At 38.3% G+C, this 27,125-nt stretch overlaps 1 protein-coding gene across 3 annotated transcripts in view; it reads right to left on the bottom strand.

Annotated features, from left to right (window-relative positions):
* TTC29 (tetratricopeptide repeat domain 29) overlaps window positions 1-27,125 on the bottom strand; it is a 191,313-nt gene that overhangs the window by 41,961 nt on the left and 122,227 nt on the right. The window lies entirely within an intron of this gene.

The raw sequence follows: 27,125 nt of genomic DNA on the forward strand, positions 1-27,125 counted from the left end.
CCCCAGACAGGACTCATCTCATGAGAGGGAGATAGTGATCGCATACTGATCTCTCTCTCGGGGTGATGGTTCTGCTAGAAGAGAGCAGCACATGCAGAAACACATTACTCAATGCATGCACACACACGTACCTTAAACATGTACATGCACCCGCACTGCCCATATGAGCTGGGAGAAACCATTCATCTGAGGTTTTCTGAGCAATGTGCTGAATCACTGCATTTCTCAGGCACTCGTCCGTGTACTCTCTCTGGCCATAGTTTGGGGCACTATTGATTGCCTTCAGGCCCAGGCAGAGAGGGGTGCTGTGGGCACAGTGTACTGCTGTGATCTCCCTCGGAACAGACTTTGCACCACTGAAGCCTGCAGCACAGGTTCCATTAACAGGGAGTGAATCAACTCAGTATATTTACATTGTGTTTATTTGTGTATTTGTATTTGAAAATGTCTGTATTTGCAAAAAAGAGTGCGAAGACTATGTCTACCTTACAGCGGCACAGGTGCTGTAAGATCTCTCCTATAGCTGCTCTATGCCAATGGAAGAGATCTCTGCATTCCCTGCACACTGTGAAAGGGATCTCTGTACTGGCAACACACTGGCTGGCAAAGGGTAGGATTGGGGGGTGGGCCTGGAGAGAGGTGAAAGGAGCTATGATGATGCATATTCAGTGCATGTAGCATGGAAAGGCTTATTTGCTATTCCAGCCATAAACTGGAGTAGCAGCCATTTTGGGGGAGGGGCATCTGCACAACAGCCTTGAACCCTGCTCTCAGGTGCCAACAGTGAATTTTACATATCCAATCTCCATAGCCTTTACTCATATAAAACCCGATTACATGGGCTTTATGCATATTGAAAAGATGTGTAAAGTATACTGTAAACACAGCATTTACAGTGTGTCAATGTCAATCATCAGGAATTTGCAACCATTTCCCCTATATATTTGAATACTTTCCTTTCTACTTGCCTCAACTATTTATAATTACAACACCTATCTCTTATACTGAGCTTTTCATCAGTAGATTTCAAAGTGCTTTACAAAGGGGAAACTGAGGCACAGAACAGTGATGTGACTTGCTGAAGGGCACCCAGGAAGTCAGTATGGCCAAGCTAGAAATAAACCCAGTCCATCCCCTGTTCTCTATCTACTAGGCAACACTGTTTTCTCAGTGGCACCTCAAATCCCAGCTTTCCAAATGCTGCTGTCTGCCTTCTCACTTATACAGAGAAGTAAAACTATATTCACTCCCAGACAATGCCACCAACCTCTCTTACAGGTTAGGATGCAGTTTAAAATGACACCTTTTGGCTTCAATTATTGTTTCAACTGTGTATGCTCAATTCCCTTTGACTTACATGATGGAATGAGTTGGCCCGTGCTATTTTAAGCTATCATGTACTTACTAGACTATTGCATTATGCTGGGTGTCTGCCTCTCTTTCTCTCTTACTATTCCCACGAACCTGTCTTCCTCCCTTCACATAATCTCAACACTATTGGTGTGAGTGCCTTCTGAAAATGACTTCCTGTATCTCTTCGTCACACTAACTCTCATTTCATATCTTATCTGAGAGCATAACTGTTCCCTCTGTCTATATATTCCAATTCTCCATCCATGATGATTATTATTAATCCCTGGAAATCAGTTCATACTTCACTTATTGTGAAAAAAGTTATAAAAATAAAGTTTTATTGTATATTGGTAAGTCAGAATAGATCTACTCTTTTTGGCTGTGTCTACATGAGTATTCCCACCCCTAAAATATCCCATTGTTGTAGCTCTTTCAGAAGAAGCATTGGTGGAAGTGCTAATGCAGGCAGATGTTAATGGCCCCATGGTTTTAACCAAAGCATTATCTAATTCTGCTAAGATCAAACTTAGGTGACATAATGGTAAAAACACTTCCAGGTGCCACCACGTTATCTAAAATGAGTGATTCCACCATTGCTATTGCTGGAAGAACCAATCCAGTGAAAAACTTTAGGGCTAAAAAAATAGTGTATACAAAGTCACAATGACCCCAAAATAAAATACATCTGCCTTAACAATCCTTATTTAATAAGATTTTAAAAATGAACTGTTTGCATCTTCCTCTCCAAGGTGAAGTATAGTATTTAAATCCAAGAAACTATTTTTTTTCTGGTCCAAAATATGTATGAAAGAAGAAAAACAGTAAGCAAGGATGAAGCAAAAAGAAAGGCTTGAACGTCATAAAACTGATTTAAACACTTTGATTGGTGAAGGTACCAGTGAGTTTGAAAGAGTTAATTACTTACAGAATAAGGATCCCATCCTTTGACCTTGATTTCAGAGAAACTATTCAGATGAGGAAGAATTGCTCATATGAGCCAGAGTTACAAATAAGGCCCTATTTAATATATTGGATAACACATTTATGGTAACACAAATAGGATAGAAATGTTTTTGTGCACAATTTAGATGTAACATGAAATGATGATGAAAGGTTTCAGAAGTATTATTATTTTCCTCACTGTTTATATCAAGTTAGAACAAACACAAAAATACTTTGTAAACCAGAGTTCAGCAGTGAAATGCATCTGACCTGTAATTGTTCAAGAAAGAAAAAATAAAAAACAAAAGAAAGCAGATTATATTTTTAAATCAAGAAAAAGACAGTTGCTGACAAAAGAAATGTTTGCTTTGTACTGAACACAGATGCTGCTCAAGCAAAATTCTCAATATATTATTACAAACTGTCTGAGAAAATCTGACCTGATTTCATAAGCCCAGCAAAAGCAAAACAAAGGAAAGGATGATGTTTGTGGGCTTTTTCCTCTAGCACAGCCATGCAAGCGGAGCTGTGAAACTGTGATGGAAATATTAGAGCTGTTGTGCCTGAAAAAATGCAGTGATCATTTCATTCTTCCTGTCTTTTAATGCTCCAGGGTTTTGGAGACGAATAGGAGCAATAAGTTCACTTTGCAGAATTAATGCTGTAATTCTTTATCATAAGAGTAGAGCATTATCTCAATCTGATTTTTCTACAAAATGGTTCAAAGTCTATTTTTAATGATGGCCCTAATTTGTTAACACCTTTTAAATTATTAATCCCCTTTATATTCAAGTAGTTATTGCATGTCATAACAATGTATCTATGCAGGGAAATTTAATAGTATTTTCTGCATGTCAAGAAAAGGCTGGTTCGGCAAAATGCTATTAAAACTGATAATGAGCTAAATATTTGCCATAGCAAATGCTGAAATTACTATATCAATCAACATTGGGTTCTCTTATTCAATAAACAAAATTTAACCTATTAACTTTGCCTAATTTTAGGCAGCAAAATGCTTGTTTTAAGGCACATCTTGCCCTTCACTTCATATCTTTATCATCTGGTAACTATATTTTTCTACCCAATTAAACCATTGTTTTTAACCAGATTCAGTAACATAAGCTTCCTAGTCATTTTTGAATGCGCCCATATTATTAGATCTTGAACATGATTTCCACTGCACTGAATTTAGACTACATTTTAAAAACACACTTATATTAAAGCAAAATGATAAGCAATTTTCTTGAAGACTCCCTTCACATTAAAGAAAAGAAATGGAATTTATAAAGAAGGCATGATGTAAAATAAAACCTTGTATTGCAAAGTTCTAACTCTTCAAATTTCCAGCTTCTCTATGGATTTTTGTACATGGCAGGATACTTGCATTGATAATAATATTCTATGAAAATAATTTGCAAAATATGAAAACTGTGCACTAGCATTTCAATTTGACTTCAGATTTTTCAGACACAGGTACAGGGATGAAGAAGTCTCCTTTTCTGAGCATCTAAAGGAATGCATAAATCTGAATACTGATTTAATATATAACACACTATTCAGCAAACAAACAGGCAACCTCCATCTCTGAATAGTACAAATAAGATGAAATGCTTTATTGCATAAGATAAGAGGCTTGCTGCTGTATGATGTTATGTTCACGCACAAGTTGCTGCATCCACGGCCTCAGTTGCTTTTGTCACAGAAAATTATTGTATGATTAAGAGGGATCAAGTTGCACCCTCTAGAGGCTAAATTCAATTGTGGAGGAAGTGGGCACAATTCCTAGTCACTTCAATCTCACCTCAGCCTGCTTACACCCGTGTTAAATTTGGCCTTAGAACTCCACTTGCTAAAAGAAATGACCATAAATGTTCAAAAGCAGGGTAATTTGGGAAATGTTACAAAAGGGACGTGGTTATGAAACAACACCCTGTATGTAATTATTGTCTTGGAGCACTGTAGGAGCACAAACATAAATAAAGAATGGGATTTTCTTTGCACTGCCCAAAATAAGGGCAGCATCCTCCTCCCACTGGAGTCAATGGGAAAGCTCACATTGACTTCAATGAAACCAAGTCGAGCCCTAAATATATAAAAAAAATGGATCTAAATGGCAGGCATCCCCAATGTTGAGAAAAAAAGCTTGAATATATCTAATAATACTGTACACTGGTGAACTTTTTAAGACACAATTTATCCTTAAAAACTATTCTTGATGTAACGCTGCAGAGATGATTTTCAAATGTGAGTTAGCAGCCCTGTAAATGTCAGTTAAACAAGAAAAGGCTGCCTTTAAAGGTTCCTAGTATTGCATTTGTTAATAGGTTTAAACTTTCTTGTTGGCATAATTCCTCAGATTTTGATTAATTTTCTACACTTTTCCATGCCGTTTCACATTCTGGTACCCTACACTGCTGTGCAATAAAACATCCAGATAGTAGAATACTGATGTTTTTAAAATTAGGTGGGAGACCTGTACTAAGCTATTTTCCCATTTAAATTACACAAAAAGTAGACTAAAGACAGACATGACACCTATTAGAATAATCCTGTTGAGTGTCTCATTATTTCAGTTTTAAAGGAAAAAAATTACTCATTTAATTATGAGATATTTTTCTGTCGAACTAGATTTTATTCTTCATGGCAATTTTTATTAGTAGTACAGATTTTGAAATGCAACTATCTTCCCCTTTAAAAAAGTATGCAACTATACTGAATATACAGGTAACGGCCAGTACTGTTTTATGATTTACTTAGTCCTGGTCTACACTGGTGGGGGGATCAATCTAAGTTATGCAACTTCAGTGACGTGAATAACGTCACTGAAGTCGATGTACTTAGACTGACTTACCGTGGTGTCTTCACCGCGGTGAGTTGACCGCTGCTGCTCCCCCGTCAACTCTGCCTGCGTCTCTCACGGCGGTGGAGTACAGGAGGTGACAGGAGAGTGCTCAGAGGTCAATTTATCACTTCTAGACTAGACTAGACTAGACACGATAAATCGATCCCTGCTGGATCATGAAGACATATCCTTAGATTAACAGTCTAGGCCCAATTTTTCAGTTACTAGGATTTCATATACAATTGTTATTGTGCCCTAAAAAATGGGTGGGCCATGAAGGGACCAACCCTCTTTTTTTTTTTTTTTTTTTTTTTTTTACATTCTGGTAATTGTGTTTAGGAACAGTTCTTCCTTTCCTTTCATCTTACAAGGCAAGATTCCTTACAGCGCGCATTATAGCTCCACTATCAGGCAGCAGGAGTTATATAAGAGTTATAATCAGACTCCTCCCCTAAAGCCCACCAAAATCTCAACAGAGCTAAAGATTCATAGATGCATATTGCAAAACAAGTATTAGAGAATCTGAATGGAGCCAGATAGGATAGGAGAAAAGGAAGGATTACAAAATACACATCTGCCAATGCATGATTTTACCTTGTTGTACGTCCCATTTTCTTCCATCCCAAGCACAAGATTCCATACCACAAAAGGAAAGGGAAGCAGAGAGGCAAGTGACAGTGAATATAAGAAGACAGAGTTCTCTAAGCCGCATTTAAGGAAATCTATGTCCAAAATGAACCTTGTAATATGATAACAAGAGAAAAAAATTAGGCAGCAAGGACTATGTAGCAGCTAGAGCCAATCCGAAAATCTGAACATATTTGCTGATTTTTTAAAAATCAAAAATAATTTTTTTGACAATTTTTTAAATCTAGCTGTTCAAAAGTTATTGTGTCAAAAAAAACTGTAGCTGGTCAACCCCTTCACCACCAAAATTTTGTGGTTTTTTTTCCTGTCAAAAATCAATTTGTAATGAACATTTTCATTAAAATAGTAAATGAATTTTTTAAACCAGCTTGACTAGCAGCCCTACATGCATCAACTGTGCATATATCAGGTTGGTGTTAGAACATCACTGAATAGCCATTGAAGGGTGTGGAGGGGAACTTTTTTCACCTCTTTGTAGGGCACTGGAGGACACAGTCTTTCAATCTACCAGGTAATGATCACCTTAGAAACTCTTAAACCTTTGTTTTATCCACAGAGGCTGACAGATTTTAAGACAAAAAATCTCAATCTAGCCTAAATAAAATGCAACAGGTTCCTTAATATCTAGACTATGAAGTTCATCATACATTACACAGGACTTACAAGGTCAGGAAAAAAGATTTTTTTTCTTTATCTAAATTTTATTGCTCATGCTGTAACCACCCACCAAACAGACGATTCAGTGCTGGGTAGGACCACCATCGCCACATCCTCAGAGACAACTGGTTGAGAATTTTGATGGCTGGAGAAGCACTGAAGATTCAAGTGCTGCTGCAGATACTCCAGGAGAACTAATCCAAATCTCAAGCAAAAGGTGGTTAATAACTGACAAAAATATATAATTTCAAGCACAATAGGCAAAAACAGTAACAAAAGGTGGTTGCTTCTGGATTGGTGGATAGCATCATCATAAGACAGTAAAATATTCACTTAAGGAGAAAAAGAATCCTTGTTCTCAAGAAAGGATCCATCCATCAGTTGACTTGAGGTAAGTGACTGGTCCTCTGGGACTGGCAGTGACCTGAATATTGTGATTTTTGGTGTAAGGGAGCATCTATAAAAAAGGCAAGATTGCCTAGGTGGCAAGATAGACTGGAATACCCAAGTGGACTGTCTGTGACTCCATGGTTGGGCTGTTAAAGTGCCTGAGGAGTTTACATGTGACACTTGGTTGGTGAAATCTCAGTATAGAATTCACCATCAGTTTGGGGTTTGTGCCCTGCTTCTTAATAGTCTGCCCTGAGGCTGATACTCATACTCTTGAGCCACTCCAGACAGTTTGACATCATATGTAATTTAATTCAGGACAGCTGAGGTATTCTTGCAATTGATCTTTCTGGTAAGAAACAACAGTGATTCTGCCAAATTCATGTTCTGTTAAACCACCAGCTTCTTTATTTAAATCCCTCCTGAAACCTCACTTCTTCCTTGAATATTCAAGAATGAGTATTCACGCACTTAACTCCTTTATTTTTATACATACTGTATTTAGAAATAAAACCTAACCTGCTCTGATGCTAAACTCAGTAGTTTTACACTGTATGGCTATAATCCTCAACCTTCCTCCTTGATTGCTCTCTACTGTCACACACCACTCTACATTTAGGTGATAAGATCTTTGGAACATGTTTTGCTTTGGCTTCTGTGTGGTTCCTGCCACACTTTTGCGTGCTATAAAATAGTAAGTAACATAAATATTTCAGACTAGTTAATTTTTCTTAGGAAGGCCAGCTTATATAGATATTTTTACATCATATCACAAAATTCCTCTCTTCATGTTTATATGTTTCACTCTAGGCCATCATATTCCAGGGTGATGGAAAAGAGTAGAAATGATGTTGCCTGGATGTGATTCAGGGTATCTTCAAATTAACCCCACAGGCTTTGGCACTCAGAATTGGTAAAACTGCCAGTTGTTCCTCCTATTTCCCCTAGTCTGCCTCAGATTCTCTTACTGGAAGACTGCACTGGCATCAAGTCAAAGTAAGACTGAATTCATAAGCCTGTGTTAAAATGAACCATTCAAAATCTTATGGTTCTTCAGAAACAAATGCTTCAAAACCACTTCTTAAGAAGAGCATTCCTAGGTAGAAACTTTAATTTGGTTTTGAGTATCCTATGCAAATATTATTTTATGATGTTAAGAACTCAGCCCCCACTCCCCCCCAATTGAACTTTTAAATACTATATTGAACCTTTAAATAGCTTGGAGTTTTGCATCTGCTGTGATTTAGTTCATTTTAGTTTTCTCTATCAGAAAATTCTATTTCTTCATTTTCACAGTTATGTTGAGACAAGCATCCACATGTTTTGTCAAGACCATTATTAATGTTTATCAAAGCAACCCTCAGAACATGGCAGTAGGAGGTGGCTGGATAGATGGTTGCAATTGCTTAAAACATTTTGCCATCTACACTTGACTAGAAAGGTGTGACCTTTTCTTTCCAATGCAGACCATGCTAACACCATTTTTATTTTTGTCACCTCAAGACTAGACTACAGTAATGTGCTCTTCATGAGGCTGCCTATTCAGACTACCCAATGGCTGAAGCTAGTGAGGGATGAGGCATCCTACTTGCTGAGCAGTGTACAACATAGACAACATATAACACCAATATTCCAAGAGCTGGACCTGTCTTCCATTGAGCTTTCAGGTGGAGTTCAAAGTGCTGGTTTTAAGATAGTAAAGACAAGAATGGTTTGGGACCCAGTTACTTGAGAGATCATCTTTCTCTCCACATCATATTGCCACAGCTGGATATCAGTGGAGCGACATGAGCTGGACCTCCTTTGATATAAATGAGAGGGCTGCTGGCAGGGTGTTCTCTCTGTGGGGTCTCTTAACTCTAGAATTTGCTTCCCTCCTTCAGTCACCTGTATGCAGAATTGTTAACTTTCTGCCTCACTACAAAACCCATCTGTTCTCACAGACATTTATAGTGATTTGGTGGCTCCATAAGCTATGGGCACTAGTGCCTGAAAAATGGTTTAGGAAGAGGAGAAATATATGATTGAGTAAAGTGTCTTTAGTCATTGTGAGAATGCCTATTTATTGATTAAGCAGGTTTCCAATTACAAATTCGTCAAAGTACTGTAGTGAAAAATTTAGATTTTCTAAATATATTTTAAACTTTGGGAGGTGACTTGAGCTCTGGATAAGTGCCAGAGAAATAAAATAAATGTCAGTGACAAATGTTTAGACTTTTTTTTTCTTAGTAAGATCAAATGGTGAATTTAATTTAAATTATCACACACTAATATGTTACTGTCATAAACAGATAGCTAAGGGTTAATGTCTCTTTCACCTGAAAAAAAGAAGTATCCTGAAACACCTGACCAGAGGACCAATCAGGAAACCAGACTTTTTTCAACTCTGGGTGGAGGGAAGTTTGTGTCTGAGTTCTTTGTCTTCTGCCTGAATCTCTCTCAGCTAGAGAAGGATTTTTCTATTTCCTGCTTTTCTAATCTTCTGTTTCCCAGTTGTAAGTACAAAGAGATCAAATAGTGAGTTATATGGGTTTTTTTTGTATTTACATGTCTATAGTTGCTGGAGTGCTTTAAATTGTATTCTTTTGAATAAGGCTGTTTAGTCATATTTCTTTTAAGCAATTGACCCTGTATTTGTCACCTTAATACAGAGAGACCATTTGTATGTATTTTTCTTTCTTTTTTTTATATAAAGCTTTCTTTTAAGACCTGTTGGAGTTTTTCTTTAGTGAGGAGCTCCAGGGAATTGGGTCTGCAGCTCACCAGGGATTGGTGGGAGGAAGAAGTCAGGGGAAAACCTGTGTGTGTTAGATGTACTAGCCTGACTTTGCATTCACTCTGGGTGAGGGGGGAAGAGAGATTGACTCTCGGTAATTCTGTTCTCCAGGCTGGGAACGGGGAGGGTGGAATCCCTCTGTTTAGATTCACGGAGGTTGCTTCTGTGTATCTCTCCAGGAACACCTGGAGGGGGGGGGAAAGGGAAAAGGTTTATTTCCCTTTGTTGTGAGACTCAAGGGATTTGGGTCTTGGGGTCCCCAGGGAAGGTTTTTTGGGGGACCAGAGTGCCCCAAAACACTCTAATTATTTGGGTGGTGGCAGCAGTACCAGGTCCAAGCTGGTAACTAAGCTTGGAGGTTTTCATGCTAACCCCCATATTTTGGACGCTAAGGTCCAAATCTGGGACTAGGTTACTGACAGTTACTATTAACACAACTTGAAACCTAAAAGACTTAGACATATTTAACCTGACTAATTATAGCGAGCTTGAAAACATGTTGGAAGCAGCATGATTTTTAAAAAATATGGCAACTGCGGTTTGGGAGAAGGAAAAAAATCTAACAACATAATCACACACTGACAGCTGGATCTCACACGATAGTCACTTAATCTTTTTTATCTTAACATAGACTCATAGACTCATAGGTCAGAAGGGACCAATCTGATCATCTAGTCTGACCTCCTGCACAAGGCAGGCCACAGAACCCCACCCATCCAATTTTATAACAACCCCTATCCCAGGACCGAGTTATTGAAATCCTCAAAAATGGTTTGAAGACCTCAAGCTGCAGAGACACCACCAGCAAGCGACCCGTGCCCCACGCTGCAGGGGAAGGCGAAAAACCTCCAGGGCCCTGCCAATCCGCCCTGGAGGAAAATTCCTTCCCGACCCCAAATATGGCGATCAGCTAAACCCTGAGCATGTGGGCAAGAGTCACCAGCTAGCACCCAAGAAGGAATTCTCCGCAGCAACTCAGTACCCATCGCATGCAACATCTCCCCGCAGACCATTGAGCAGAACAGATCCCACATTACTTATCTCCAGGTCTTCATTCAGTTTTTACTCAACAGGAAACAACATGAATTTGACTGAGAAAGAATCTGAGGATTTGGCCTTATATATAATCAAATAGTGCAGGTTAACTTAGGGATACAGGGCAGCAGCTAAGCAGATAGCATACAGGAAGTTGGACAACACAAGTATCCTGCCATGTACAAAAATCCATAGAGAAGATGGAAACAGTTTGGTCAAGAAAACCAGAAAAAACTCTACTCTTACAAATGCTGTGAGATTATTTGTGTCCAGGAAGAGCAAGCAGGATCATAGTTTCTAAAATTTCTTTTGGAGAGCCACACATAGTAAATAGCATTGGTCCAGAGAGTACAGACCTCAAAAGGCTGATGGGCAAGGTTAATCCTGCTGTGATTTGAATCTGTGATTCCTAGAAGCCCAGGTATTCCTGAACTGATACTGAGGCCACTATGGAATCAAAGAGTATTTTTAGGGAGTGGAGGAGGATGGAAGGAGGGAAAGAGGTATTTTTTCAGGGTCCCCTCTGTGCTGTAGGATTCCCTTCCAGCACTTTCAAAACACATACGCTCTAGCCAAGGAGGGTTATCTACAGAGCTGATGACAAGAGTTGCTTAAGAGTGACATAAGAAGTAGGTGTAGTGTGTGGTATGCACTACTCCACAATGTTCCCAACTTCAGCTGGTTCAGGGTGCAAAGGACTAAGCTTGAAACCTACATGCAGATCCTATGTGTGGCACTCAGCTCAAACTGTAAACTTTAAAGTATATTTCTGAAAAATAGGAGACGGAAATAATTCTGTTTAAGATGAGAAAACTAATATCCTGACTAAACACTTCCTACAAATAAACTACCATTAATGCTGTTAATGGGTCAAAGTTTTAAAACTGGGGCTCCTTCCAAGAAAAGCACGCTCAGATGTATATCACATGTATACAATTAAGTACCGGTATATGTGTGTATATTTTGCAGGTAAAACTTAGGATCAGAGTTCAAAAGACCCAATGTAAGGCTCAACACTTGAGTACAATAAAGTAGGTGTTTTATTGAAGTGGAAAAAAAACAAGAGGGAAATAAGACTTGCTTCATTTCTTGATTTAAAGGTTAAAATAGATTAATCACTGACTCTTTTTCCATTTGTCAATTTTTGACAGCTGTCAATATAGGGATTTGATTTATTTATCCGAGCATCACAAATACTACATTAGTATCTTCAGAGAAAGATCTTGACTGTGAGAGCTGCAGTTTCACTGCCCCAGCTCAATTACTGCATTCTTGAACTGCAATGTATTCATTTGTGGGCACTGAGGCAGCCAGTGGGAGGGTATTGATTGGAGTATAATGTCATGTGTAGCAGTCAGAGTAAGATGAAAAGTGTTTTCTGCTTAATGGGTTGGTATTAAGTAGGTGGGAATGGCTTCTAATTAGCCAACAATTGCTGTGTTTCCCAGTTTCCCTCCTTTCCCTCCTCCTGTTGGTCACCAGCTGCCAATCTCTCTCTCTCTCTCTCTTTTTGTGTAGAGTTCATTGCTCACTGCAGTGAAAGCCTTTGTTTAAAAAAGAGGGCTCCCAGGGTCTCAGCTGCTGGGGTACAGCTTGCTGCCTGCGATGAGTAGCAACTGTCAGTTTATTTTATCTCAACCTTTTCATCATTCTGCTGAAACTGGTCGAGTGAAACCACCTGAGAGACCTGAGGATTCAGTACCTACAAGTCATTAGCCAGGACTGCTCAGTCTCTCCCCACACAGCAAGTCAACTGAATACTGCCTAAAATATAGTCCACTTTAACCCCATGTTTTCCTACAGACATATAAGAACTCTATATGCATCTTTCTGCTTCAGGAGCTTTAGTGACAGAAGATCATTCCTTTAATGTAGTAGTAATAAGATTAGTGAGTAATTTATTTTCTAATATTTCTCAATATTAATGCTCAAAGTAAGCTATTCTGAAGTGAAAAATGTAATACAGTAAAAACATATTTATCCAAATCCCTCTAATCAGAAATTACCTCATATCTGAATCTAGGTTATGTCCCTCAGCATGAATCTCATACCCAGTAACTTCTGCATTATTCGAACCCTCTACTTATCTGAATGGTTTTGAGGATAAAAGGGGTTGGACTGTACGTACAATATACACACACTGGGTCAAATTCTGCTCTTTTATACCGATACAATCCAACTGAAATCAACTGGATTTTGTACATGTAACTAAGAACAGAATTTCACCCACTATATTGTATATATTTGCATTTTTTCTCTTTTATATAGGTAAGCATATATTTTCACCATATAAATATACATACAGTTACAGGTATATATGCATTACATTCCCAGAAACATATCTATAATTATGTTCATGAGGGAGAAAGAAATGCTTTTATGTATTTATTTTATTTTACCACAAAAAAGTGAAACTATAGGAGTCAAATTTCAAAAGTATCAACTTGAAAACTCTTTTTTGGTGATCATAACTGACCTGTTGCAGTCATAATAATTAACAATTTTATTAGTACAGGGAAGTTTCACTTGCTCCCATATAACCACAGTGTTTTCCTGCCACTTCTTCAATGCTTTGGAATGTTAAGAAAACAGTTAAAATCGAATGTTTCAATCTGTTGATTAACCTAGGCTTCAGGAGATGTTTCATATTACTATATTTATTCTGTTATCAATGTAGTATAGAATGTACATCTTTTTACTATTTATTTCACTCTCTATATGAGAACATATTAAATGAACTACCCGGTATATATTATGTTTAAACAAAACAAATGGACAGGATATCCAATATGTGATATCCAACAAAACCTAGTTAGAAAATAGGCATTTGTTTTGATATTATTAATCTCAAAAGTCAAGCCACAAAAGAACTGCTACAGGGGCTTGTTAGAGATGATCTGCCCCAGGGGAAGAGCACCCTTCAAAATGCTGCTGAGCAGGCTGAATGCAGAGCTGGAGCTCTAGGGTGAAAGCAATTGATTTCACAACATCTTGAAGTGGCAGTTTCCCAAATGTAGTGGAAGAAAAATGGGTGGTGGTGCGGGAATGAAGCAGTCGGGATTGGGTAAGAGTGGGAGAGATCAGAAGTAGCAGTAGAAGGGGCAAAATGGGCAATCATCTCTTCCCCCTACTCCCACTGAGTCCTGATATCTATCAAATTTTGCTAATTGTTTTGATTTCTCTCAAATGTTGGGGGGGTGTGATCTGGCACCTCCATCCTCAAGGCTTTTCAATGAGCTGTATCCCATAAATTGAGAAACAATAATTTATGGGAATATTTTTTAAACTTGTCCTCCGTTGTTCAGGTGGAATTTTATGTCTGCAAATAACTGTGGGCACAAATACTACCATTTAGATGCCTAAAACCCAATTTGTAGGTGTCGATTGTTAGACTTGGTCTACACTAGAAAATTAAGTCTGCTTGACTGAGTTGCCTAGGGATGTGAAAAATTCACACCCCTGAGTGTGGTGTAAGTAAGACAACGTAAGTAGACAGCAGTAGGTTGATGAAAGAATTCTTCTGGTGACCTAGTTACAGCCTCTCGGGGAGGTAGACTACCTATGCCGATGGAAGAACCTCTTCTGTTGGCGTAGGCAGTGTCTACACTGAAGCAATACAGCAGTAGAGTTGTTACGCTGTAGCATTTCAAGTGTAGACAAGTCCTTAGATGTCTAAAGGAAAACACTGGTCCTACATGAATTGTAGGTGAAAAATTGCATTTGCAGAATTGCATACTCAGCAATGAAGGTCCAGTCTGAAAATCAATCTGCCTATATACAGTGTTTTGGCCTAATCATGAGTGATACTGAGCCCTTGCATCTCCCACTTACTTCAAGGAGAGTTGCAGCTGCTCAGTACCACTCAAGATTAGGTACTACCTTATCTAGAACTTCTTTGAATAATTTCGGTAATTATTGTATTTTGGGAATTACACAAAATAACAAAATTGATATGAAGATGAATTTCATTAAATATTGTTAAAATTGGGGAAGAATAAATGCATACTGTTCAGCCAATTAAGAACTACCTTTCTAGTTTAAATCATCCCCTTCCCTTCAGTTACTCTACCCTGTGTTTATTTAATAACCTCTGTGTTGTAGTTTAAGTGTGCCCAGCAGATTTGACATATTTCCGAATCTTTCCTTGTAAAAAGGTGCAACCATTCATTTTGAATTCTCCCCTTACTTGCAATTTATATCCTTTCTCCTATTTTCTATACGAACACTAAAACGTTACCTAGAGTTCACATTTTCCACATTTAATATTTTATACTTTTCAATTAAATACTTTGTCTTTTTTCACACTAACTTTTATTTTTAGCTTCTTTGTCTTTCTTTTCATGTGCTCGGCCTACAACTTTTTCCTCAGATGGGGACTAGTCTTGCAGCCCTTACTCTGTCCATAGAATACAGTGGGATTTCTCACCGGAGCAGTGCTGCAGGAGGTGACTAAGAACTCTGTTTTGCAAATTTTGCTACAATGTGAGTAACCTTTACCTACCTGACAAGTTTCTAATTCAGTGGGAGTAAAATTCTGAGGAAATGGGTCCTCTGTACATAATCTGTACTCAGTAGATTATGTTCTCTGACCTCTCCTTCCTTCAATTATACCACCAAAATCACATACTTAGAACAAGAAAATACTCCTTGCTACAGAATAGGGAATGAAGACAGAAAGCAATGCATTAATTATAATAAAAGATGCCACTAACTGTAGATTAATAGTTTTAGAGCTGTATTCTGCTCTTACTCATACATAGTACACCTTTTACTGTTTGTAGTTCCAGTCAGAGGCCAGAAAACAAAGGCACTGATTCTGTAGTTGATAGCCTGTGGGCAGACCGCTACACCAAAGTGGAGCCCCATTGACTTCCAATAGGGCCCATGCAAACATAATATAGTCTGTCTGCATTCTACTATCTATTGTATGATAGGAACCTAAATATTCAAAAAGATGAACTTCTGTTAAAGAAGAAAAAGAGTTATTTGACTGGTTATGCTCACATAAGCTTTAAAAATATGTAATGGGAGATGTTTTGTATCAAAGATAATACTACATGCTTAAATAAGTGAAGGGAACAACTAGATGAGCCTGGAGGCACAGACATCTATTTAAGCATGCACTTGGATTTCCCACATAATTAGTCATCTAATTGCATACCTAAACTTAGTCAATCCATTTGCACAAGTAATTAAGATTTATTTAAATACTACTTTAATGCTGTATATGCAATTTTTATATAATAAAATTATGGAGAGATTTGATTTTAAAACCAATCTGAATTTTTCTTATGCACTCTATAATTTACATTTTTACAAAAATTTAAAAGATATAGAGAACAGTGCCAAAAAAACAAAAACAAAATACATACAGAAAAATGACAGTTTTGCACTCGATTCTACCACCAATTCAGGCACAAATGTATGTGCAATCACATGTATAATTTGGGTATTTAGCCATTTGTGTGTACAATTATTTGATTTAAGTTCACAACTGCAATAATTGCAAACGTACATTGAGGCCCTGATTCAGCAAGGTACTTAATATATCTAAATAAGCACCTGAATAGTCCTACTGACTTCAGTGGAACTACTTAGGTGCTTGAACTAAGGGCTTGTCTACATGGGGAATTCATGGGAAAGCTGTTCGAAACAAGGCCTCCTAGTGACAGATTCAGAGAAGCAGCTCCTTCCCTATTTCTACTTTCTCCAGAGTACAGGACCCAGAAGGAGAATCTCCAAATGGGGGCAAGGGAGTGGAGATGAAGAGAAGTAGGAGAGGGTGAAGAGACTCCTCCAATGGTGGGAAGAGTACAGAAAGAGGGCCAAAAAAGAATCCCTAAAGAGGTGGGTGGGAGAACAGAAAGAGGGAAGAATCTGCAAGGAAGAAGTGGAGAATGTGAGAATGGTAAGGAAAAACAAAGAAAAGGGTGGGGAGGGGAAAAGACAGGAAAGGAGGGGGGAAAAAGAATCCCTAAGAAGGAAGATAGACAAAAGGTGGGAGAGGATCCTAAAAGGGGAGGACCATAAAAAGGGAAGGGGACAAGAGAAAGGAGATAAAGGATCGCCAGGTAGGGAGAATGCAAGAGAGCTGGGATAAGGAAAAATCCCCAGCGGTAGAAGAGTGAAACACTAACTGGTATGGTGGGGTTTGAGAAAAATATTCTAAGGGTGGAGGAGTTAGGGAGAAAACAGAGAAAATTCACAACATGCTCCGGAGCAAGGATGCTCTGGGAGGGGAATAAAAAGAAAGGTAAATTAACAGACAAACGGAATAAGGTTTCATAAATACAGTCACCTTTTTAAAGAAGTCTTTAATTGTCTTTAAAAGTGGTACCTGACTTTCTTAAAGAGTAGAGTGACCATACTTCCCATTTTGGCCAGGAGGACAATCCCTTTTTTAAGCCCTGTCCCAACTTTTTTGGCAAAAGTGGGCATTTTTTCTATTTGCTCTTGCCAACTTGATCAAACGCCCCTTTTGTCAAAAAGGTGGGATGTGGTGGGAGGATCGTGTGGGGGAGCAAGTGGCGATACCCACTCTGCACAGGTGGGGAGGCAGCTCTCCAGCAGGGGGGCAGGAATGGTTTCAGAGTGCAGGGGGCAGGCAGGGCCTGAGTGAGCGCCTCGCGTGGGGGACAGGCACGGCTTGAGTGAGTGGCTCAGGCCAGCCCCCATGAGCAGAGGCCTCGGGTCAGCCCCAAGCCATGTCCCATTTTCCCTTTGGGAAATATGTTCACCCTATTAAAGAGATGCACTCTGTAGTTGGACAAAGCATTTGAACTTTTTAGTGCCAACCTCTGGACATTTAACAGAAATGGTAATTTGACCCTCAGAATAACTACAAAACCAGAGGTAAACAGGAACATAAATTCCGTATCTAAAGTAGTAATTACACTGTAGAGTAACTTTGGGGAAAACAACAGAGAAAGGCCCACATCCTTTAGATGGAGACATTGGGAGACATCGCTTTGAGAGTGATGGTGTCTGGCACATTGATAAGCCAGACATATAAAAAGGTATAACGAGGCCTGGAAGGAGTCTCCGAAAAACAAGGGAACTAGTTTTTGATGAAAGTGCTGAATATATTAAGCTATGAAAAAGGCTCTCATGTACTGTAGTTTGAATACTTCGTCCAACAACTTTGTCACAAGAAAGAACAAATTACTTGTTCAGGAAAGCATTTTCTGCTGGTCCAGAAATCTTGCCTGAGGACACATGGTTGGAGATCACTGATATTAAACATACTGCCTCTCTAAAGTAAATTTATTGTGAGACCTAAGAGAGAAGCCCCTCTAAAGTATGCAGGAAAACATGTATACCTGCTCCTTGGACAGGAAGGGTTTCATATGGATAAGAACATCCACAGTTACATTAAATCAGATAAAAATAACGTTCTATAAATGTATATAAAACTGTCATGCTTCAGTGCATGTACCAACACTAACTGACAAGGTTTAGGAGGAAACTTACTCAGTGGATAGGTTATCCCATTATTGCACATTATAAGGTTCCTTGTATCTTCCTCTGAGTATCTGGTAGTTGCCATGGTCAGATATATGGAACTAAACTAGACGAACCACTGCTCTGATCCAGTGTGGTGACTGCTATGTTTATTAAATCTAAACATATCAGGAATCATTGAGAGTCCCACAATGGTCCCAACACACAGGTGTAGGAATTTCTTAAAAGTCTAAATAATTTAAAAGGTCTAAAAAATTTGGCAGCAATGGTTGCAATAAATCTTCACACTCACTGTAACCATGACTCCAACTGGTACACCTTTTGCAGTGGTTTTCTGGAGCCTGGGGTTCATGCTACAGCAATATTTCTTGAGATGAAAGGAAGGAGGAAAGCAGCTGCCTTCCTACCAGAGACATGCAATTCCGAAGGTGATGAATTGAAACCAGTCCACCTCCAAATCTTTTAATTCTTCCTATGGATTTTCCTGAAGTGATATATTTTGACATTCTTAACTATACTATTTTTGTCCAGAAGTAAGCAACCTACTGGACTTTTCAAATCAGCAAATCCTTTAGAAATGTGTAGAAGCTTTCCTTTGAATTCCAATGGAGAAACTGAAGTATTTGATTTACTTTTGGGAACATGTTAAATAATAACCCAGTCTTAGGTGGCTCTGGCATAGGGACAGCGTTAGAGTTCAGTATTTGGTCAGGCACTACCTTGTAACCCAACAGTGCAAGTCACTGTATGAATGCATCATTTCACTGTCCATGCGATTTTCTCAGAAAGCTGAACACAAAATTGTACCCATCTCTAACATCCTTTCTAATTCTCTTTATTTCTGACCATAGTTGAGATACATTAAGAAAAATTCTGTACTTTCTCAATTTCTGTAATACCCTCTTCTAATATAAAATCATAATTAATAATTTATAGCTTGATCTAGCATCCATTTAAGTCAATGGAACCACTTCTATAAACATTGCATCAGGCCCTTATATTGCATTGTAAACATATACTATACAAAATACACTTCACAGTAAAAAGATAAGGCCCTGAAGATCTCTCTCTCACACACACACACACACACACACAGAGTTCAGAATTGTCCATAGTATTCAAAAAATCCATATTGTTTTGTATCTTATTACTATGCACTTTTCTTAGTTTTGAATCTAGATTTATCATTGTATCTTTCTTAATAGTGAGTAGAAAAGGAACCATTTAATACCCAGTTTTTTGTCTGTTCAAGTCAACCCAGTAGTACTGCCATCCTCTTTTCTACTGCCAATTCATCCAGTTATATATCTTTAATGACATTCATGCCACTGCATGTTACTTCATGCAGTTCAGTAATATATACACTATCAAAAAGGTCTGTGTTAAAATAATATATTAAGGTTGCAAGGTTAAGCATTCAAGTCAGACAACGCCAAGTTAAGTCTGCATGTGCAACCTTAAATATGCCTCCTGTGCATATTAATTACAATGTAGTTTTGAAATAAGAAACTAATTATCAAATAACGCAATATATAAATACAATTCTTTTCTGAAACTTTATATACATGTATAACATCTTGTAGTATTACTTCCAGTACACAGAGTCCATGAAAATAACGTATATACAAGACATTCAGTGAATGAGGCAAACACTCGAACCTCTGCGAAGGGTTGCAATATCTGCTCTCTACCCTTTTTGTAGTGGGAGACAGGAAAAACAGGGTCTGCTATAGCACCCTGACAGCCTGGATAGCCGAGGCCAAAATGTCCACCAGCCTAGTTACTTTTCCTGCCCCTCTTCTGGATGGATATCCAGAGCTACAGCCACCCTCTTCAACACCTCTTTGATGGTGGGTGAAGTGCAGATTCCATCAGCAGACACTTAAGTCTGGATGCCCTGCCTTTCTTTGAGTGGAGTTTGAACCCCCTATGAATGTGATATTTGTCACTCACATGCTCCTTCCCCTGATACTTCAGGCAGCTGGGGTGCAGATCACTCATTGGAATAGACTTGCTACAAGCGTGAAGGACCTGAAGCTGGGAGAATGAGGCCTGAGTTTGGTATCAGTACCCAAATGGGAACCAATAGATCCAAGCTACTAACTACTAATCTGAACTTAATCTTATATACAAAACTATATACAAAAACTCTAAACTAGCCTAAAACTAATATCATCTCCAACAACCATCACAGATGGTAGGAAGGAACTGGGGTATGTGTTGGGGTGGCTCCACCCTTTATAACTGTGCACAGTGGCACAAGGCAGCAGAGAGCACTCGTGCCGCCCTCACGGGTACTGTTGAGGGAAAAGCATCAACTGTGCATGAATTGTGTGCATACCTATGGTGGAATTGGATGTGTGCAATCACTTGAAGAAGAGCAGAGTCTTATAAGGGAAAGGGTTAGGGAACTTTACCTGCAGCATAGTTACCAGCTCTGCCTATAATTTAATCTGTTCAAATTTACTGAAATTATGACTTTCAAAACATTGTAAAAAGTAATCTTAAATTGAGTTATACATTGTTAATTTGTAAAAAGATACAGTAAAAAGAGACAGTAACTACATAAGATGCCCTTTTGCTTCTTGATATTAACACCACCAACAACCATAATTAGGATAAAGGATTAAACGAATGTTTTCTTTACACAGAAAAAAGGAAAGACTTTATTGTTGGAGTATGAACCACTTGGAAATTTTGTGTAAATCTTTTATATCCATACATTTTTTGTTTTAGTTTCTTTTGCATGCTGCAATACACTTACCATATGGACTTTACCCTATCTACAGGGTCCAAGAGGAATTTTCAGCAGCCTTGCCCAGTCACTATGATCCAAACACTGCATTCCTTTGTCAAGCAAAACTTCTGCTGACTTCAGTAGGAAGTTTCCTCAAGTAGGGAATGCAGAATTTGGTCCAAAAAGCATTTCTCCAGAGAAAAGTGTGTTGCAATATCTGACTTCTTTACTTGAGTGTGCCAAAAAAATCAACAAAAGAAAGAAAATGATACATGTACATGTAATTCAGCAAAAAGAGGAAGGAGCAACTCTTATGGAACAAGGTCTCCTTTAGAGTAAATAACCCAACTAGTCCATTTTCTACTTGCTTCTTTAGCTCAGATAGGTATGCCTATCAAATAGGCAAAAATAAGGGAAATGGTTGGACTAAGAAGTCATAATAAGGGAATAAGAAAGGTAGGTCTGCTAATAACATGCAGTACTTGTATATAAACACCATAAGTAAACTTTATTTTTATCAGTTAATGTCGGTATATATCAACTCACTGTACACACACAGAAACCAATGGAAAAATATTACTATCCGTAATAGAAATTTACAAATAAGCAAGGGAAGAAAAATGCTGCTTTTATTTAATGATATTTACTTTGTATATTTTGAGATGTGATGTGGATAATTTGTGTTTTAACGACTATAAAGTTTACTTTTTTGAATCTCAACCTCTATGGTCATTAAATAATTATTGTCTGACCCCCCTGCTGTCAATCCCCCTAATTTTTAGCAACTGAAAATTTACAATTGATAAAATATAAATGCTTACGATCCATAGTTTTGCACAATTGTGAAAATTAAACTCAGTAAAATATTAAAAATGCTTAAATATCAACATTGATAAGTGTCAAAATTATAAAAAAAAATCAATTTCTGCCAAGTTTAACCATAGGGTACATTTTATAATTACACTTGTCAGAGTTGCTGAGGTCAAAAACTAAATGTATCAAAAATTTGAAATTAATCTCTTGACCTAGCCTGCCCAGGAAGCAAAACCTTCACGAGACTGGCAGGAGGAAAGAATGAAAATTTCTTATTTATCTAGGAGTTTGGCCTTCTCAATACAGTCATTGCCCATTTGGAAGTATACTTGGCAGCGGGCAGACCTAGTTCTTGTATAAATAGGATGGATAAACAAAGATATGACTGATGCCTTGAACTTCAGAGCTATTACTGTATGCTGTAACATAACACACTATTGAAAATCTGTTTTTGGCCAAACCATTTAAAAAATGGTTTACATATTTGCTTCCAATGTCATAAATCAGAGGTGAGTAGGTGCCATTAATATAAATTGTTTGTTACAATGGATTAATATTCCTTTTTGATACTTTTTTGCTTATATTAGTTTTTGCTCCTGCAGATATAACTTTTTGTTTTAAATTGGTGATTCACTTTACAGTTTCAGTGTTATCGTTACAATTTGAGGAGGACCCATCTCATTTACATTATCATGTAAAAATGCATGGGAAGACCCTAAGTTCTCAGAATCTACTTATTGTCCATGACCAAATGTTAAATGTTTAGAATTTGTAGAAGCTGATGATTGTAATTTACTATGAAGTCTATGGGCCAGATCTCCAGTAGGTGTAAATCAGTATAGCTTTACAGATTATTCATAAGTATAGCTTTACAGATTATTCATAAACAATAGCATTAGAAATCTATTCATTTCCCATACGTTAGCAAGGATCAGAAATGTTCAAATTCAGACCTTAATCTCACATGTCCAAAGGGGTAAGAATTAAAGAAGTAGATAAGAACACAGAGAGTTATGACCATTTCATGACCTCAGTGAAACTATGCTGACTTACTCCAACAGAGGATCTGGCCTATATGCTTCATAGTAAATTGCATCTTTCAACTTCTAAAAATTCTAAAAAGTTCAAATCTGATTATTAAAACTAAGCAGAGTCTAATGATTACAGATCTCCTCAGAAGTTGCTACAGCTTTTTTTTCAGAATGGTAATATAAATGAAGTTATTTCTGTAAAGCAGGAAATGAAAAATAGCACATTGAAACAGATTAGTAGAATGGGGAGAGCTCTTATCATTTGCTTAGTTCACTGTAAAAGATATAAAAATGAGTGAAGATAGTTGGAGAGTCAATGGTTCATGTTACCTAGAGACTAACATGATCTATGTGACATCTACTTAGAAGACCACTGCTGCTTTGCGAGCTAATGGTATGCTTAGAGGTCTCCGAAGTGAGCATAACTGCATAGCTTTTACAGCTTGTCTATTTCATTTATTTGATCAGTCTGTTTCAAAATCACATTTATCCCTTCAATAAGACATAAGATGGAAAAGGCAAATCTGGAAATTCCACACTAGTCAAATCTTCACAGGGTTGCAGCATAAGGATTTTATTTGAAAGGCTACATTGCTATCTGTAGATATCTTTGGTTAGTATTCTACCAGCGGCTTTCCTTTTTCATAAACACAAAAGGGCAAATGGCTATGGGTTCAATCAGTGATTGTCCCAGTTCTCTAACTCTGTCCCAGAGAGAACTGTGATATTGAAATATGAATACGAAAATGTAGCCATATATTATTTATTAATTTTCTGCTAAGAATTCAGTAGGATACAGTCAAGTTTGCTGAGGCACCTTTTTTGTGCAAATCTATAGGGTTGCATACAAAGTTTTCATTATTTCAGAGTACAGCATTTAATTGTAATTACTGTTGTTTCAGGAAGGAAACAGGTCTGGAGATTACTTTTTAGAAGATCTAAGAAATATTTTATCATCAGCCATGGCTAGTTCTGCCATGTAGTTGTAGCACCCTGGTCACTGAAGTTGCTGCAGTAAAGAGAAGACTGTAGGCTTAATTGGAATCAATCAGCTGTTACTGGTGGGGATTACTGACACTTGGTGGCAACTGTAGGGCTAATAAATTGATTGGCTGAACAATGGGAAGATATTGGATTGAGAGGAACTCAGAGGGTGAGCTGGGTGGAGGAAAGGAGAGCAAGCTGTGTGAAAGCTCCTCCTGCTGCTGCTGTATACCTGTGCTATGTCCTGCCATGTTTGGAAACTGAGGATTAAAGACACAAATGATGGAAAAGAAATTCTGTATGTTTGTGAACAGACCACAAAATCCAATAGGCAGTGCTGCTCACAGGGTAGCATGAGAAGGACTCTGTGACATGTGGGGACTTGTCTACGATCTTAACCCTCTTGGTGAAGAGAAGGAGGCTTGAGAGGTCATCCCTGTGAGGGCAGGGGAGCAATGGACTAGATGCTGCATTGGTTAACTGAACAACAAATTCATGTGCACAAATGACTTGATACAACACACCTTCATGTGCACAACTTCATGTGCACAAATTCATGTGCTCCGGGGGGGTGGGGCTGTGCGCTCCAGCGGATCAAAGCACATTTGATATAACGTGGTTTCACCTATAACGCAGTAAGATTTTTTAGCTCCCGAGGACAGCATTATATTGGGGTAGAGGTGTATTTCCACAGTCAAGAGAAAGGTATTTGTTTAGCATCAGTGAAAGTTTGCTCAATTCTGATCTTCCAATCTCCTGACCATGCCATCAGAACCAGCTTTCTTCCTCTGTCACCAGGCCTTCCATCTGACAGGTAAAGTCAGATTCCCCAGGGAGATCCAGACTTATTCCATCTGAAAGTATGCTTCTTGGCACCTCTTAATGTAGCTCTTGAATGCTATGACAAAGTGGGACAGTTTCCAGTGGATGCAGGAAGTCAGCTACAAAAAAGGTAATTTCATGGAAGAGGAAGAACACCATAACGAGAGTTCACAACAGCAACATAGGTATCTTGTCTTCCCCAACTCCTCAGACTGAGACTATTTACCTAAAAATTGTCGGGTCTTTTTTTGGCTGCTTTTAAGTCAACTAAAAGTGATCGTAACCAATCATTTTATAGTATAGAAACCAGTAATTTGGATTTATTCAACTTGTTTTTGGAAGTCTCTGAACTTTTGACTGTGGAAATACACCTCTACCCCAATATAATGCTGCCCTCAGGAGCCAAAAAATCTTACCGCGTTATAGGTGAAACCACGTTATATCAAACGTGCTTTGATCCGCTGGAGCGCACAGCCCCGCCCCCCCTGGAGCACTGCTTTACCGTGTTATATCCGAATTTGTGTTGTATCGAGTCATCTTATATTGGGACAGAGGTGTATGTGTGGAATAGAGGGAAGGAAAATAACTGGTTGTGACTTAAGTCTAGAGGGAAGGTAAAATCAGGGAACCTGGATGCCTACCAGCTCCCACTAATCCCAAGGACACCTGATGTTATAGAATGTGGCAAAGATCTATTAGATCATTCAGTCCATCATTATGAAGATGCAGAATTGTTTCCTACAGTGCATTTTCTTGTGCTTGACCTTGTAGCTAAGCAGATCTACACTGGAGTGTTACCTGACTGCTGTCTTCAAAGAGCACTTGAGCTGATTGTAAAGTTTTTAGATTGTCTGCAGGAGACTAGCTTCCCCCTATCAGATGAACAGCTGTAAGAAAGTTATGAAGGATGCACCAATCCCACAGGGCTCAGTCTTCATAATACAATTTAAGTGAGAGTCCTGTCCCAAATGGTTGAGATAATACACTGCTCTTGAGTTGTACATCTAAGTTTATACTACTGTATCTGAGTATACTGAGTTGTGAATCAACGGCATGAACATAGCTCTTAATACCCGGCACACTAAGTTACAATACACTTAAGCAAACTCTGGGTTTCTCTGGCTTTACACAAAATATTAAGATATTCTAGAGAACTCTCCAGTACAGCCTAAGTGCCTATCACCACTTCTGGAGAGGTTTAGGGGAAAAAAATCCTAAAGAATGTTTGAACACACTATCCATCAGATGACGGAATCTTGCATTCGATGATGATGAACTGCTAACTTCTGGTTTGCCATTTGCACTCAGCCAAGACTGTACGTTTCTCACTATCAGCATGTGTAACGGCTTCCCATGAATGCAAGAAGCCATGAGACCTCAGAAAAATTACCCTCTTCCCCTCGCACATAACTGCACATTTATAGAAGCAATATTTCTTTGAATGTTTAATATTTCTTGTGGAGCTAAAAGGCAGCAACCACTGAAGCATCTAGACCGGTCCCTATGAGTGTTAATTTCTATGTCTGGGTAAAGATGGACTTTATTCATTCCTGAGCAGGAAGCAAACTGTGTGTAGAGAACAAAATGTGAAAGAATGCCTCTCAGGCTGAGAGCACTAAACCAGTCCTGTGAACTGATAAAAGGCATGGTGGCTACCACTGTCATCATACAAAAACTGAATCTTGAAACAAACCTGTTTAGTACAGAACAAAGACCCTTTCCCTTAGGAGTCAGAAATGTTCTAATGTAATCAGTGCCTTGAGCAATCTGCAATTCCATTGAGTTTGCAGTAGAATCTCCTGTTTGCTCACTCATTGCCAAACAATTGTGCTAAAGAATCTAAGCTTTCACTCTAAAATCCCCCTGCATCTAGCCCACATAGTTACATATATAACTTTGAATATGTGACCCAAGTGCAAACAGATATGCTGTTGCCTTCTTGGATCTGCAGACATCCTTAACATAGCTCAGAAGTGTGAACTGCCATAATCATCTCAGTGAGATGTGGAACTCAAACCTAATGATAATTTAATTGTTAACTCTTTCACTGCTGGTCATTTGAGCAGAAATAGCCAATTATATCATAGCATCCCACAATTCTCAGTTACCTCCCATGCTGGCCCAGGTATCAACACACAACTGTCTCCAATTCAGCTGCCAAAAACTTCAGCTAGAAAACTCCTAACCAATTGTTTTTACATATTACAATTACACTTAACTGTACTAATTCTATTAAAGGGAAAAAGAGGACAAACAAGAAAACATACAGAATGACCCTTTGCCTATGAGAGTAAAAAAGAAATTGAGGCACCGTCCTTTATAAATGGCATTTTTGCAGAACCAAACATTTACTGCAAGGGAGTATTATGTAGTATGCCACAAATGTCATTCCTTCCTAGATCATTCTAGGTGCATATTATCCAAAGCATAGGAATCTGCAGAGGAAATTATTTCCTGAGAATACACAGTAGGCTTAGCCTCAGTAAAATAGCATCAACTCTTTAATGCCTAAATGTGATTACCAGAGATAACAAGGAACTAGACAGCTGTATGATCATTCTTCTTTTCATTAAAGAAGACAGAAGGAAATAAAACAAAACTAAAGAAAATTTAAACAGTGAAAGAAAAATCCAT

Source organism: Gopherus flavomarginatus, chromosome 3 (genome assembly GCF_025201925.1).
Source record: "Gopherus flavomarginatus isolate rGopFla2 chromosome 3, rGopFla2.mat.asm, whole genome shotgun sequence".
In the NCBI taxonomy this organism is placed as follows: domain Eukaryota; kingdom Metazoa; phylum Chordata; order Testudines; family Testudinidae; genus Gopherus; species Gopherus flavomarginatus.